Source organism: Schistocerca piceifrons, chromosome 3 (genome assembly GCF_021461385.2).
Source record: "Schistocerca piceifrons isolate TAMUIC-IGC-003096 chromosome 3, iqSchPice1.1, whole genome shotgun sequence".
In the NCBI taxonomy this organism is placed as follows: domain Eukaryota; kingdom Metazoa; phylum Arthropoda; class Insecta; order Orthoptera; family Acrididae; genus Schistocerca; species Schistocerca piceifrons.
Window position 1 is genome coordinate 69,676,875 of NC_060140.1, and position 15,184 is coordinate 69,692,058.

Consider the following 15,184-nt stretch of genomic DNA (forward strand, 5'->3'; position numbering starts at 1 on the left):
CACCGCTAGCTGTCTTTTATTTGTGGTGCATTAGGTACTAAATCTAGCTTGGCCGTTTGCGGCCAGCCTGCAGCGCTTGAAAACTTTGCGCCTTTTAACATAGCGCTTGGGAGTCTTACTGCGCGGTCTAGACCCACACAGCTGCCTTGCTTCCAACAGGCAATTAGCGCGTTAGTCGACTCATCGCCGCCTCTAGCGTGCACACTTACAACGTGCCAATTAGCTGACCTAACAGGCACTCCCCCTCAGCCTGACGTAACAATACTGCTTCCTACTATTCAACCCTGCAGAATGAGCTCCATTTAAGTGAAGTTGATCAATCTGAGTCCTATGTGTCAGGCACTTTTGTAGTCTCCGCTGACCCTCTGTATTTCCCATAGTCCACAACGAACAGATATCTCTGTCCCACCTCTTGTTCCTGAATGTCAGTACTTTACATACCACACACAGAATTCAGTGCCTCAATCAAAGCACAAGATGTCGAACAAATCCGAAAGAGAAGAAATACTGCATCAATATGATTGTATCACCCAGGGCCACTTGAAAGAATACCCACACTACTAGAAATCCTTCCAAACTAAATTATATGATTCTTCACAGAGGATACTATGGTGAAGTTCTCCTAACACGTTGCTCTTCCTTAAACTCCAAAAATCTGTCAGTGCCAATGACACCTCCTTTCACTGAGCCACCAACCTCACCTTGATCTTCAGCAACACCTTGAAATCAATCAACTCCCAATGCATTCATGAACAACTAAACCAGCAATCGCTGTCGAACAGTGTCTTCCGTCCTAATACCTCCTCGGACGAGCAGCCTCAGTGCCTCATCCACCTCCTTTCCAATCGTAAATCTGACATCTGTGATGTGCCTTTTGTATTTCTTGCTTTTATGTTTTCGTTTTCTTCAAAGGCAAAGAGAAAAGGTGAAGCGGTAGCCCAGCGTAGAGCCTGCGCCCACCGTCATGTATTTTTGATTTTCAAGTGTTAAAAACCATAAGATGTTTTTCCTCTTCCTGGACTTGCTCTCTGTTAATGAACGAGGGTAGACGCACGTTATTTTAGAGCTTAATCGGCGGTAGCCATTTTGATTATGGGAACAAGTGAAAAGTCTGTATTTTTTATCTGTGTCGAGATATAATACATTCGTATTGCGTTGGTGAAAGATTGACATATTATTCCAAGTAGTACTATAATAAGAACTGAAGCCCACCTATATACTTCGGAGTTATCACGATGATCCGATTACCATATGATAAACACGGTCAAACTTTTGTAGGTGGATACGGCGGTCGGACGTAGTATTATTAATTGGTAAGCATAAATCTACAGCAAGAGAAAGACTATTTCGTGCTATTTCGTGCATGAGCTCATTTACAGACATTGCCTAGCTTACTGTGCTTGTCCGAGCGCCGAAAAATTAATCTCATTAATTCCATACATCGGAAAATTTTTTATTATATATATTTTGTATTATATTATACATCTCTGTGTTCTTGTATAATGAAAAACCACATACCTCTATGTGGCATACTTATCTGAGTTTCAGACTCTAGAACTATGCACTTCTAATAATCTGCCCATCTTGAACGGTGCCTATTGGGTGGTTCTTTCATTTCCTCTCAACTCTATTTCTTTTTTGTGATTTGTAATATTTATTTTATCTTCAATAACAAGTTTCAATACATCGAGTCAAATACTTTCGTCAAGTCTTTGCTAACGCCTGCATCGGTAGTATGTCTTTGGAGAGTAGATTTGACCGCCAGCCAACAGGATTCGTTGGCAGCTAGTAAGCCATGTGTGTGCCTTGTTGGAAGGAAGTCAGCCATCATTCGACTTACTGCTATCTTGCTGTACAGTACTATTAAGTATTAAGAATGCCTGCCTTGGGAGCTTTTGAGGGTACATGGTCTTCTAATGAACTCATCGTTTTTTCGTAGCGAACCGCGTTATTGAACAGACTGCAAAATTTTTGGTAAGATCGCTCTAATTTATACCTCTTACTGAAGTGCAGTTTATTGTGTAAGGTTAGCCAGGTTTGTTTATTAGTATTACTGCACACGATGGTACGCTTCTGCATGTTTTGTAGAGATTGTAAATTATTAAATCCTTGGAGGCTGGTTATTGGATGATTTATATCTTCATTTCGTTACGTAATGTCTCAAATTACAACAATGTTAACTCACCAGAAGTTATTATTATTAGCAAACACTGCAATCTCTTTGCATGGCAGTTACTTTTCAGGAATTGTGTAAGGCAAGGGAAGGCCAGTCCTGTGTTGCTAGCGCTTATATGAGACGTGTGGTGGCACTACCTCACTGAACTGCTAACATTATACAGTCAGCCCAACTTCAGGCTTCTCTTAAATATTTTCAGAGAGTTAATAATTGTCTGCATTCTGAATTTATGTGTACACGAAAGGGGAAGCTGCCGCAGAGCACTGCTGGACGCTAGAAGCAGAAGACTAACACAAACTTACCCAAACCGTTGCTTTAGCAAAACTTTTTTAAGATATGCAAGCCCTTTCTCTTCCTTCGTTGAGCAGAATTTTCGAAAATGTGTGCTGAATCATTATAGATGTTTCTCGGATCAGATTGTGTTAGAAAATAATTCTTCAGGCATTACATATTTCGTTCTGTACATCACTAAAATATCAGGAGATATGTATCGTTACGTAAAAGAATATTGGATATTCTGTACACAAGTACACACACCGTTCAGCCTTATTGCATCCTCTACATCCTACGAGCCGCTCTACACTCAGCTGGAGAAAGTCATGGGATACCTCCTAATATCCTGTCGGACATCCTTCTGCCCGGCGTATTCCTTCAGCTCGATGTGGCTTGGACTCGTCAAGTCGTTCGAAATTCCCTGCAGAAATATTGAGCGATGCTGCCTCTACAACCGTTCATAATTACAAAACTGTCGTCAATACCAGATTCTGTGCACGAAATTGACCTCTCTGTTATGTCCCTTGGGCAACGGCCTTGCCGCAGTGGATACACCGGTTCCCGTCAGATCACCGAAGTTAAGCGCCGTCGGGCGTGGCTGGCACGTGTATGGGTGACCATACGGGCCGCCATGTGCTGTTGCCATTTTTTCGGGGTGCTCTCGGCCTCGTGATGCTAATTGAGGAGCTACTCGACCGAATAATAGCGACTCTGGTCACAGAAAACCATCAAAACGACCGGGAGAGCGGTGTGCTGACCACGCGCCCCTCCTATCCGCCTCCTCATCTGAGGATGACGCGGCGGTCGGATGTTCCCGATGGGCCACTTGTGGCCCGAAGACGGAGTGCTATTATGTCCCTCAAATGTTCGATGCGATTCGTGTCTGGTGATATGGATGGCCAAATAATTCGCTCGAACTGTCCAGAACTTTCTTCAATCCATTCGCGAACAGTTGTAACCCGATATCATGACCATTGTCATCCATAAAAATTCCAAACAATCCTGTTGGACGAACATCCACAGCTGAGCATTATACTAGCTATACTACCTATAGGTAACACAGCGCGCCTAGTACACGTCCACCACGGCGCTCGGGGGCCTCAGCACAGTTGCAACACCTGAGGATAGCTATGAGGGCCCGAAACCGGTCTTGATAATAAAGGAAATTTGCAACTGAAGCGGTATTTTCAACCTCTAGCATAAAAATTCTGTCGTTATTTGGGAACATGAAGTCCATGAACGGCTGCAAGTGGTCTACAGGTAGCCGAACATAACCATTTCCAGTCAATGATAGGTCCAGTTGGACCAAAGGAATCAGTCCATTCCATGTAAATACAGCCCACACAAATATGGAGCTACCACCAGCTTGCATAGTGCCTTGTTGACAAATTGGGTCCATGGCACGAAACCTATCATCAGCTCTTACCAGCTGAAATGGGGACTCATCCGACCAGGCCATGGTTTTCTAGTCATCTAGGATCCAAGTGATTGGTCACGAGTTTAGGTCGGGCGCTGCAGGCGATGTCGTGCCGTTAGCAAAGGCACTCGGCACGGTCGTCTGCTGCCATAGCCCAATAACGCCACATTTTGCAGCACTGTTCTAAGTATACGTTCGTCATATGTCCCACATTGATTTCACGCAGTGTTGCACTGTTCGCTAAATCGCTTCAGGCAAATACCGGGACGGTTCCTATGCAATGGTACGGACGACTTCCTTCTCCATCCTTTCCTAATCTGATGGGACCGATAACGTCGTTGTTTGGTTCCCATCCCCAAACCAACCGACCATCTGGGTGCATTTTCTGTCTCCTTCCTGATGCACATGTTGAGTCATTCGTAGCTTATGTTTTTCCCGTAAAATAATGCCGTGTGGCTAGGACCTCCCGTCGGGTAGACCGTTCGCCTGGTGCAAGCCTTTCGAGTTGACACCACTCCGCTGACTTGCGTGTCGATGGGGATGAAATCACGATGATAAGGACAACACAACACCCAGTCCCTGAGCGGAGCAAATTTCCGACTCAGCCTTGAATCGATCCCGGGCCGTTGGGTGTGACATTCCGTCGCGCTGACCACTGAGCTACCATGGGCGGACATGTTTTTCCTGTCATAACTGTTAACAAATGAGGCTTGCAAGAGATTGGACTTGCGACTACGCACTCAAGGGCTTCCTCGTTACAGGCAGACATAATGCTCAGGTCAACGAGATTGTAGTTTGTCTCAGATTATCCTGCAGTAAGGCAATGCCAAAGGGCGTTCAGCTGCAGCCACCATGGAAACGTCACAGGACCTCGCGATTCAAACATTAGACCGGCCTCCTCTGAGTCCTGACCATAATGCTGTTGAGTATGTGTGGGAGATGTTGCACAGACAACTTCGGACCCGTCCTGTAGCACAAGAAAATGTTCGCAGATCAATCAGGAACGTGCCTCGAAAATGTGAGGCAGTTATACTGGTACATGGGGAACCTTCCAGATATTGAAATCTCTTCTTTTGTGTCTTACGTGACTTATGTAAAGGAGTTTCCACTTTGGACGACACTGTGTTGAATTTCTGATCGTTGCACCAACAGAGTGATGGGAAGAAACAGGATACGTGCATTTCCGTTAAATAATAGATTCATTTTCCATAACAGAAGTCTGTTTCACTCCAAACATTCCTGAAAAAATAACGCAGATGTTTAAAATGTAGTGCCTCTAATGTTCTTGTGTAGAGTGTTTTATGAGTCCCGCACGTATAAGCACCTTGTGAAGGCCACAGAATGACTCGCAATCTTTGGAGCAAAGTGTATGCTGTTGCTCTTTTCCGTCTTACCGAATCATACTAACACTGGATAAATTCTCTCACAGGATTAACTATGAAAAATCCACGAACCGTTAGGGCCTTACAATTGATTTCTTGGCTTTTTGGGACATCGTATTGTTTCTCCCATTCTTTTCGTCACAATTCCGTTCTAAGTTCGATATTTCTGTCTTTCTAGGCACTATTGCTTCTTTCACCTTCATAGAACGTTTTGAGACTCCATCCTCATGATAGCTGATGCATCTGATAAGCTGGTATAATATCTCAGACCTTTTGAAAACCCTCAGAATGCTCATCTGATAAGCTGGTATAATATCTGAGACCTTTCGAAAACCCTCAGAATGGTTCACCTTCCATTCCAAATGGTTCAAATGGCTCTGAGCACTATGTGACTTAACATCTGAGGTCATCAGTCCCCTAGACTTAGAACTACTTAAACCTAACTAACCTAAGGACATCACACACATCCATGCTCGAGGCAGGATTCGAACCTGCGACCGTAGCAGCAGCGCGGTTCCAGACTGAAGCGCCTAGAACCGCTAGGTCACAGCGGCCGGCCGTCCATTCCACACCAGTAAACAACATAATTTATGGAACACTGAAGCGAATGGCCGTCAAAATAATATTTGCACCTGCGACAGAATTTTGTAATTCACACTCCACCTTTTTGTTGTTCTTGGCATTTTAAATGAAACAACATCGTAGAATTTTAACTTCAAAACCGATAACGATAAACACACATAACTAAAGCAAAATTGATACGCCCATTGCAGGAGTCTCCTATAAAAATTATACAAATTACAATATTGCAAACAGTGGTGCTATCACATACCAAACATTTCGATAGTTTGTCATATCTATGAAGGACAGAAATATGGTGTACAACGAGCGCAGGTAGGTAGATGGGAGAAGCCATCTTAAAATGCCAGAATAAAACCTTGCAATGATGAAGTGATCTAAAAGTAAAGATTTTCCAGTGAAACATTAAATGACACCTCAGGCAAAGTTTCTTCGATCTTTAATGCCGCTGAGCTTAAGAACTAACAGAAATATATTTGTGAACTAGAACACGTGGAAAATGTTGCATTTGGTTCCAAACTGGATAATTGGTGCTCTCTGCGACGGATTTATTGAAATGCCAAAAAGAAAAGTAACCTTACTAACCTTGACTTTTTCTGATTTTCTGCTGGAACTAATGGCTATTTCGACACTCATAGCTTCCGCAGCCTTTGTCTTTCGAGAACAGTGTCATAAAATAATTTCTTTGGTTTCCAGCGAGAAGACAACACAGAAATTCCCACAGATAATGAGTCCGGACTGATGTTTCCTGGAGAAGCCAACCGTGCCCAGCACCTATTTACAGATCACCCTGTAGGGTTATCTTCCAGCAATTTCTCTGTTTATCACGAAACACGAAAGAGGCCACTAACATCTGTAATGCTTAATGAAGTACACAGAAAACTGTGGTATGATAATAGTACCTGTGCCCTAAGTGCCGCAATGTATAAGAGTTGGAGAGCAATGCTTGGATTAAACTGCCCATCAACGAAAACGATTCGGACTCGTAAATAAATTATTTTTATGTATTTCCAAGTGCTGAATTCAAAAACTAAAGTACAAAAAGCTATTGCTTTGGAGATACAATGACATTTCATTTTTTTCCGATCTATTTTTTTATTTGGTTGTAATTACATTTTTGGTGTTGTCACACATGTCAAACGTTTTCCAGCTGTCCGTAGGTAATGAACATTATTACTGTCACTGAGATCGTGTGTTTCATATCGTTTGTGTTTCAAATAGTGAAGACTTTCTGGTTTTCGAGTGCTTTTGAAGTATGGAATTTGTTAAATCAAAGTGGACGAAAACATACAAAGTCAGTTAATAATGTTTGCTACATTTGTGATGAAATAACATTTTCGTCACAAAGACATAATCTGACGCCTGTTGTGAAGATTGCATATCAGCATTATTTTGGTACGAAAGAAGGAGAACGGGATAAGTCATGGTCTTCGCGTATATATTGCAAACGTTGTGCAGTTGTAGTAGGACAATGGCTGAAGAATAAAAACAAAACGGTCTATGACCTCCCTTGTGCCTATAATTTGGTGGGTGCCTACAAACCACATAACAACTTCTATTTCTGCGTGACTCTACCTGTAAAGGCAACATTACCAGTAAAGAAAAGATGAACAGAACCTTCTACCTATTGTTCGAGTTGTTTAACATTCAGACAGTTTACAGATCCTACGTAACCACAAAATTACAAGCTTTAAGTAGAAAATGAAGACAGTGTGGAAGAAGAGGATTCCAACAAGCCTTTGAAAATCCATGACGAAGAAGATGATAACACGAGCAGACTGACTCAAGCGGAAATGAATTATCTCATTCGAGACCTTGATTTATCGAAGAAGAAGGCAGAACAATCAGGACTGCAGCAATGAAATCTTCTCCAACGTGGTGTCAGGGTCTCATAGTAAAAACATCGCCATAGGTGACTAATTCCTTTTTTTTTTCTTTTTTAGAAGAAATGCATGGTTGCTATTTGTTGCGGAGTCATAGAATACTTTCAGCTAAGTTTAGCAACTGTATTACTTCACAACGGCAACCGTCAGCAAATGGTTCAAATGGCTCTGAGCACTATGGGACTTAAGATCTGAGGTCATCAGTCCCCTAGAACTTAGAACTACTTAAACCTAACTAACCTAAGGACACCACAGACAACCATGTCCGAGACAGGTTTCGAACCTGCGACCGTAGCGGTCGCGCGGTTCCAGACTGAAGCACTTAGAACCGCTCGTCCACACCGGCCGGCCAACCGCCATCCTTCTGTTCCTGCAGAACATGCAATTGAAGGAGACACACACAATCACAGCAGTCTTCCTCGATATACACTACCGGTCTTAGGTTTTCGATTACTCATGACAAAAACTATATAATTTATTTCACTGTAGAAGCATATGGTGCAAACTACATAGACTAACAGAATAAATACTTTGTGTCTCTATCATTGAGTGCAGTGCAATATGCCTCTTCAAAGTCCTATTCTTTGTCCTCAGATCAGCTGCACACACTCTCGGCTTCTGGAGATAAGATTTTGTACTGTTTTTTCCAGGCGTTGCAGTCTAACACGTGTTTAAATTATGCCATAAAGCTTCAACATTAGACGACCACTGTTTTCTGATCTCCCTGTCAAGTTCATCCCATAACAGTTCAATGGAATTTAAAACAAGGGACTGACGTGGCCAAATCATATTCTTCAGTTCTCCACATTTCTCTTTTGTATTGGCATGTCTGGGATCACTGTCCTGCTGCAGAACAAACCCCCAACCAATAACTCTCTTGCCAGTTCGAACTGCTTTGTTGATCAGTATCCTGTGATATCTTTCCTTCGCTAACACTCCTTTAATTTTCGTTATCTTTATCATTATTATCATTTTAATTGATTTCATTAGCAACCGAAAATCATCCCCATACCACGACCGACCGTCCTCCATGATTAACCATTGGCGCCATACACGGACATTTCATACGTTCACCACGAACTAGTTGAACCAACATTCTATGATGGCTTCCAAACAGCTCAGACTTAGATTCGTCCTCTGATAACAAAATGGTTCAAATGGCTCTGAGCACTATGGGACTCAACTGCTGAGGTCATTAGTCCCCTAGAACTTAGAACTAGTTAAACCTAACTAACCTAAGGACATCACAAACATCCATGCCCGAGGCAGGATTCGAACCTGCGACCGTAGCGGTCTTGTGGTTCCAGACTGCAGCGCCTTTAACCGCACGGCCACTTCGGCCGGCTCTGATAACACCTTGAACCATTACCGCAAGCTCCAGTTTTAATTTTACCGCGCCCACTGCAATATTTCACCTTATTTTGTTTACTTTACAAAGGTTTTTCGGCTGCTATGCACGCCTTTAACGCTTGTTCACTCAGACGGCGTTGCACTGTAGGGACAGAGATTGGAGCTACTCGCATACTATTTACTTCATCGCGAATTTCAGGTACGGTTCGAATCCTCTAACGCTTACTCTGTACACAGGTAAAGTGAGTTCCCTGTATGCTGTTACTCGGGGTCTTCCAGATCGCGAAATACTTGAATTGGCACCATTTGTTGGAACGGCTGCAATGCACCACTGTGGATTGGACTACGCCAATTTTTGTCTTACAACGATAGCGTTCCTCATGCAGAACTACAATTACAGTACGATTTTCAGTTACAAGCTCCTGATTCCGACCCACTAGGAGCAAATATGGTATGAACCTGATCAAGTATACAAAGACACTGCTAGATCCACATAGTCTACTGTAAACTAATGCGAACTGATTGCTACCCAAGCAAATGAAGGAATGACGCCTATTCGAATGGAACCGTCTTGGGCAAAGATGCGTCAGTTTTGTGGATGCTCATCAACACTGCTCTGTGCGAACCAGTCACATACACAACAGAGACGCTTAACCTTTACATATTTATACTTCTTTTATTACCAGAACGGCGATACGATGGAATATTCGAAACGAAATACCTGTTTTAACCATAAATCCATAGTTGTGATAAGTGATCGAAAACTTACTATCTTAAGTCCAATGAGAAAAACATCGCTGACGAGCCCATGGTGGACCCAAAGGACGTTCTTCTCCCACCCCCATAATATTAAGCTGGTTCGATGAAAACTATTGCCAAAAACATATTTCCTATATGAAGTGATGCGAAAGTTAAGGAAGGTATTTTTTCAGAGCCTCAAATTAGGCAGTTTGTATAGGGTACTGCGTTTGGCCGAATTTTGTACAGCACGCTTGGAAGGCTTAAAGGGAGTCACTCTTGGATCCTGAGATAGCAAAAGAGATGAAACTTGTGACGTACCAGTGAAAAAAGTGGAATGAATGACGAAAATTAACCCCCGCGAACACGCAGGAGAGCCGCAGCACGACGTGGCAGGGACTCGACTGATGTCCGAAGCAAAATTTGAGGGAGAGGGGGGGGGGGGGGGGAAATTGACACCACTTCGCATGGTATCCCAGATATGGGTGATAATATTCATGGATTGGATTGGATTGTTTGGGGGAAGAGACCAAACAGCGAGGTCATCGGTCTCATCGGATTAGAGAAGGACGGGGAAGGAAGTCGGCCGTGCCCTTTCAAAGGAACCATCCCGGCATTTGCCTGGAGATAATATTCATGTCTGAGGAGTCTGGTGGCCAGCGGAAATGTTTAAATTCAGAAGAGTGTTCCTGGAACCACTCTGTAGCAATTCTGGACGCGTGGTACGTCGCATTGTCCTGATGTAATTGCCCAAGTCTGTGGGAATACACAATGGACATATATGGTTGCAGGGAATCAGACAGGATGCCTAAGTACGTGTCACCTGTCAGAGTCGTATATAGATGTATCAGGGTTCTCATATCACTCCAACTGCGCACACCCCACACCATTACAGAGACTCCACCAGCTTAAACAATCCCCCGCTGACATGCAGAGTCCATGGATTGATGAGCGTGTCTCCATACCCGTACGCGTCCATCCGCAAGACACAATTTGAAACGAGGCACGTCCAACCAGGCAACATGTTCGCGTCAAGTCGGTGTTGACGGGCCCAGGCGAGGCGTAAAGGTTTGTGTCGTGCAGTCATCAAGGGTACACGACTGGGCCTTCGCCTCCGAAAGCCCATGTCGATGATGTTTGGTTGAATGGTTCGCACGCTGATTCTTTTTGATGGCCAGCAATTTTCGAAAGGGTTGCACTTCTGTCACGTTGAACGATTCTCTTCATTCGTCGTTGGTCCGGTTTGTTGCAGGATTTTCCTCCGGTCGCAATAACGTCTGAGATTTTATGTTTTACCAGATTCTTGATAATCACGGAGCACTCGTGAAATAGTCGTACAAGGAACGTCCCCACTTCATCGCTACTTGGGAGACGCTGTGTCCCATCTCTCGTGCGGCTACTGTAGCACCACGTTCAAACTCACTTAAATGTTGATAACCTGCAACTGTAACAGAAGTAACCGATCTGACAACTGCGCCAGACGCTTGTTGTGTTACATAGGCGTTGCCGACCTCAGCGCCGTGTTCTGTTTACATAGCTCTGAATTTGAACACGCATGCCTTTACGAGTTTCTTTGGCGCTTCACTATTGTCGCAGAGTTGAGCCACACACCTTAGCTAAAAGATCCTGTAGCGTCTTGATTGCGTAATAAACAACAATTTCTAGTGATCCTACAGCGTAATTTACCAGACATTGGTTAGTCATTGCACATAATAAATAACAATGTGCAACTGGTTGCATTAAATAAAATAAATGAAATCAAGTGATGTTACAAATGATGTAGTCGACCAAGAACATTTTATATGAAATGATTGGTTTATTCATTCAGTAGCTGTTTGAAATAACTAATGCTGATGGTCCTACATGTGGTGTCACCGCCAGACACCACACTTGCTAGGTGGTAGCTTAAATCGGCCGCGGTCCATGTAGTACATGTCGGACCCGCGTGTCGCCACTGTGATCGCAGACCTAGCGCCACCACCAAGGCAGGTCTCGTGATACGAGAGAGGACTCGACCCCAGTTGTACGCGAACCTAGCTATCGCCCAGTTGTACGAGAACCTAGCTACCGCCCAGTTGTACGAAGCCTTTCTCTCTCATTAGCCGAGAGACAGAATAGCCCTCAGCTAAGTTAATGGCTACGAACTAGCAAGGCGCCATTTGTATCACTGCCTATAGCTTAGAAGTATTCAAGAGAGATGTATTCCAAGGCCTCAATAAAAGATAAGTAATAAGCATCTACATACTTTTCTTCTTATTCATTTATAAGTTCTCATGTTCCAGACTTCACGCCCGTCTGCTTTAGCCTTGCGTGCCCTATCGGCCACAGCGTTAGTCTAGCATTCCTTTTCAGCCATCAACATCACGGTGTCGGCCCAGCTACCGACACAACATTTATTGGCGACGAGAAAAAGAGTTTGTATTACTTCGTTTGTAACATTGACGACGTTTTAAAGTGTTCTGATTGCTTACATTTAATTGTGTCATGGCTTCGCCACATTCTCCAGATGTACTGTCCGAATTTTATCGCTTGCAGAATCAGCAGACGCAGGCGTTACTGGATGCCCTTGGACAGCTCGTCCAGGGTCAACGTACCATTCAAACCGATGCGGCCGCCGCCGCTTCTTCGCTACCGCTGCCACTAAACGCTGTTGCACCTCCCTTTCGACCATACGTGGCAGCCGATGAGACCTGGCAAGAGTGGTCCCGCCAGTTTGCCTTCCACCTCGCTGCCTACAGAATTCAAGGTAATGAGCGGCAGCCGTTTTTGCTTTCTTGTGTCGGTGTGTCCACATACCGTGTGATAGTGAAATTGTTTCCCCGACGAGACGTAGCAACTCTGTCCTACGAGGAAATTTTGTCTGCATTAGATGCCTATTTCAAAGAAACAGTTAATGTGGTTGCAAAACGGTATACGTTTTTTCGTACAAAACGTACGGCCGGTCAAACTAATAGGGAGTGGGTAGCAACATTGCAAGGACTTACTAGGGACTGTGCCTTTGAATGTGACTGTGGTCTTTCTTATTCAGATACAATGGTGCGTGATGCAATTGCACAGAACGTTTCTGATGTTCGCATACGGGAGCAAATTTTGAAACTAGTTAATCCCTCCCTTCACCAAGTGATAGACATATTGGATAGACAGGACACACTTGACTGTGCTCAGGAATCTTTTGCAACTTCGCCAGCTGTGTGTAACATTAACCGGCCCGCCGGGCGCGCTCGCGCAACGCGGCCCGGTCAACTGCCCTCGCGGCCGTCCGCACAGCTGCCGCAGCGCGCTAAGCCACGTGTGCCGCGCCAGCCCACAAATGCAGTGAAATCATGCCCGCGGTGTGCTACTAGACATTCGCGTGAACATTGCCCGTCACGCCAAGCTATTTGCTTTTTCTGCAATAAGATAGAACATGTTCAAAGTGTTTGCCAGAAAAAGCTCAGATCAGACAATCACAATCATTCCAGGCCCTTTGCTTCGCGCCGGAATCGAACCAAGGACACTCAGGCTCGTGGACCTTCGCCTATGGACATTCATGTCGTTAATTCCACTTCGTCCAGTGACACTTTCTCTAACAGTGACTGTGATCGTCCCACAAAAACTGTGCGTCGACGTCGCCGGAAATCACGTCAATTAGCAAGTGATTCTGTACCAGTGTCTGTTCCAATTGCACACAACAGTCGCTCTTGTCGTCAGCAGGACAATAAACTTTTTGTGGACTTAGACTTTGAAGGCAAAGTGATACCATTCCAGCTCGATACCGGAGCTGCAGTTTCATTGCTCAATCACGACACGTACAAACAACTGGGCAAACCTCCGTTGCGTTCCGCAAATGTTAAGCTAACTACATATTCCGGACAGAAAATTCCTGTGTTAGGACAGTGCAGCCTTCTTGCAACATTCAAGGGACAAACAAAACTTGTGTCATTTTACGTTCTTCGTTCTTCTTCTGCAGTGAACTTGTTTGGTCTAGATTTATTTAAGTTGTTTAACATGTCTATTGTAAATCAGGTCCTATCAGTGAATCAGACTGTGCCTACAGACAGTGTTTCTCGGCTGTGTGACGAATTTGCAGACATTTTTGCACCGGGCTTAGGTTGCTCTAAGAACTATGAAGCACATTTGGAACTGGAAGGAAACGCGCAACCGAAATTTTTCAGAGCGCGCAATGTTCCCCACGCATTGCGTCAGGAGGTCGCAAGAACATTGAACAATGTAGAATCACAAGGTGTGAGTGAATGCGCGCAATGCCTCTTTCATTTCAGCTCCGCTTCATCGCTTACGCCGTAAAGGTGTTCCGTTCGTCTGGACGACGGAATGTGAACGCGCCTTTCGCCAGTTGAAATCGGCGTTGCTTTCTAATACTTGCCTTACGCCATTCGATCCCCAGAAACCCCTTTTGTTGATGGTAGATGCATCGGATTTCGGGATCGGTGCTGTGCTTGCGCACAAAGTTGGCTCCCATGATCGCCCTATTGCCTTTGCGTCCAAATTGCTCTCGTCTGCGCAAAGAAATTATTCACAGATAGAGAAAGAAGCTTTGGCTCTCGTGTTTGGTGTTACTAAGTTCCATGATTTCTTGTATGGTCGTCACTTTACCATCATCACAGACCACAAACCTTTGACATCGCTTTTTCATCCGACCAAGCCTGTACCTCCACGTACAGCGCAGAAATTCATTCGCTGGTCTATTTTCCTCTCGCAGTACCGCTACGATATCTTGTATCGGTCCACTGCTAAGCACGGAAACGCCGATGCGTTGTCCCGTTTGCCTGTTGCTGAGGATAAAGCATTCGATTCTTCCGAACTTGCTTGCATGTTCATTGATTCGGAAACCGATGAAGTGGTCGAATCGTTTCCGATTGATTTTCGTCGTGTCGCTACAGCCACAGCTGCTGACCCTGTCCTTGCTACTGTTTTACGTTTTGTTGCTACGCAATGGCCTTTGTCACAGTCTCGGATCGAGGATCCGTTGGTTCGCCGATTTTTTGCTCACAAGGAGAGACTTTTTGTTCGACGTGGTGTTTTGTTGTTGCGTTCTGATAATGATCAGTCCAGAGTCGTGGTCCCACGTTCGTTACAGTCCTCTGTTTTACGGCTTCTTCACCAAGGACATTGGGGTATAGTGCGAACGAAACAACTTGCTCGTCAGCACTGTACTTGGTTCGGAATCGATGCTGCGATTACGAATATGTGTTCTTCGTGCCCGGCGTGTGCCGAACACCAGTCCGCACCGCCGCGGAAAGTCTTTGCGTGGCCAAAAGCCACTTCCCCTTGGCAACGCTTGCACATTGATTTTGCTGGTCCATTCTGGAATGCTCGATGGTTGGTTCTGGTCGACGCCTTCAGTAATTTTCCTTTTGTTGTCCGGATGTCTTCCACGACGTCCTCC

General features: G+C 44.5%; 1 pseudogene; it reads left to right on the forward strand.

Moving 5' to 3' along the window:
- Window positions 1–2,976: 2,976 nt before the first annotated feature.
- LOC124790763 lies at window positions 2,977–3,094 on the forward strand (annotated as a pseudogene).
- Window positions 3,095–15,184: the final 12,090 nt, after the last annotated feature.